The following is a 2,261-nucleotide window of genomic DNA, read 5'->3' on the forward strand; positions in this document are numbered from 1 at the left end:
CGGAGGGTCTTTCCTGCCCCAGCCGGTGGCCTCGTAACTTTAGTTCGAGGTACTTGAGACGCCATCGTGGGATCCTGGACTAGACGATCTTCGGCCCCGACGGGAGAGAGAGGGGTAGAGAAGGGCCTTCGATAATCATGCCCGCCCCGCTGTTCTGCTGGGGCCCCCACCGGATATAATGGAATGATCTAGAATGAGAGTAAAGAAAACACGCCTCGTGAGAACACATCGGGAGTTAAGGCGGATGGTGTGACCGAGTTGGGAAAAGTAGAGCCGTCGGTTAAACACGGGGAGGACCCTGCTCCCCGCTGAGATGTAGGGAGATGCCGGGGCAGTGAGGTGCTCTCGGCCACAGCAGGAATTATTAGCGGGGAGTCGATGCTCCTGAGAAACATTAGAGCTCCGTGTGCCTCGGGAGACCCCAGGATATACGTGTGCCAGACATCATCGTCCCGTACCTGAACCCCTCGGTGCCAGGTGAAGTTCGCTTTGTTAATAGGGAGGGCGGTAGATGCATGGAATTCATTCGCGATGCTGAAGGTGCACTCACGAGTCGGCCACGTCCAACCCCAACGCCAAGGACTTCCCAGCGAGGGGTCTGGGCAGTCCAGGGTCCCCGCAGCCCCTGGCTTCATGGCTCCTACCCCTTGGGGAGGCTGTCAATATTTCTACAACAGAACAAATGAGTGTCCATAGTAAAGTGAAGAGACCTCGCCGTCAGTTCAGGTCAGATTACTCTGTCACCAAATGAGTATGGTCACCAAGCAGACCAGAATCTCAGTGTTCAGAGGTCGCTGGATTTGGAGCCCGTGAATAACGGGCTGTGCGTCTGTAGGGACACGCGGGGCGTGACCGGTCACAGTGTTTTCTCATCGCATTCCCTACGGCCCTTGTCCCCCGTCCCAGAGTTTCCCACGGTTTCCTTCCGGATTAGGATCCCACGCTAATGGGACGATCCCGACCCCGCCGAAGCGACAAACATACAAGTAACGATAATAAAATTAAACCACGACCTTCAGTGAGTTTCTGGTGGACACGCAATAAAACCCAAGTGACCGACCCTGGCACCGGTCTCCCCACAACATGGGCCACGTCTCCCTTCCGGCCTGATCCTGAGCCGCGCTCTGCCCGCTCCTCCATCGCGCAAGGCGGGACGGCTCACCACTCGAAGAGACCGCCCGCACCCCCCCGAGCCATTGCATTCTCTCCCCGCCTCCGCCCTCCACCCACCGTCCCCACCGAGCCAAGTGTCCCCACCTTTGAAAGCCTGTGTCCTAGCGACCTCTTTGACAGACTTGCCCGGACATCCTCGGAATTCTTCTCTCTCACTGGAACCTTCCCTCTGGACATGGTATACCAATTACTGTATTTTTCTTTTTTTTGTCTTGTTTATTTATTTATTTATTTATTCATTTGGTCTTACGGGTCGATGGTTTTCACTAAACTGGGAAAATTTTTGAGCAACATTTTAGAATGTATTTCCTCCTTCGTTCCTCTCCTTCTGGGACTCCAAATACATGTACATTAGTCTGTTGGCTGTTGCTCAACAGATAATCAATCGTCTGTTTATTTTATTCTATAGTTCCCCCCTCTCCTCAGTTCGAATGATTTCTTCAAGTTCAAGTTCACCGTCTTTCATGGAAAATAAAGCAACAGAGGACTCAGGGAACGGTGAGATCTGCTGCCACCTGCCGCAGTCCCTGTGTTAAGCAGGTACTTTCCTAGTCCAGGGGCCGCTGCCCTGGCCCCTAGAGGGAGGCGGGAGGAGCTGCCAGTCATCGCCTGTCACAGGATCCACGTGGGTGGCCGGCGGCGATCCTCTCATGCCCAGGCCCTGTCTCACCTGTCTGTCACCTGCCCATTGTCAGGATAAAAGGGCCCCGGGGCCGGGGCACCTCCATCCACTCCCTCCCGAGGTGGTGACAGACCCTGTGCTGCTCGTGCACCCGGTAAGTGTCCCCTGGGACCGGGGCAGGGCTTTCCTCCCACAGAGGGACACCCCAACCTGGGCAGGCGGGCAGCCGGGCAGGCAGGGCGGGACCTGGGGGGCTGGAGTTGTGGTCAGCAAGGACGAGGGCCCGGGAGATCTGAAGGAGGCGGGCTCGGGCACGGTGGGTGAGAGAGACCGTAAGTAACCGGGGCAATTTGTGTGGCTGGTGCTAGAGTTTCAGAGAAGCCAACTTGCTTCCGGTTGCTGGGTGTGTTTCTCTGGTTTTAGAGAATAAAAACCCTGAGCACTAGGTTATGCAGGAGTGGCTCAA

Source organism: Pteropus vampyrus, unplaced genomic scaffold, assembly GCF_000151845.1.
Source record: "Pteropus vampyrus isolate Shadow unplaced genomic scaffold, Pvam_2.0 Scaffold319, whole genome shotgun sequence".
Classification (NCBI taxonomy): Eukaryota; Metazoa; Chordata; class Mammalia; order Chiroptera; family Pteropodidae; genus Pteropus; species Pteropus vampyrus.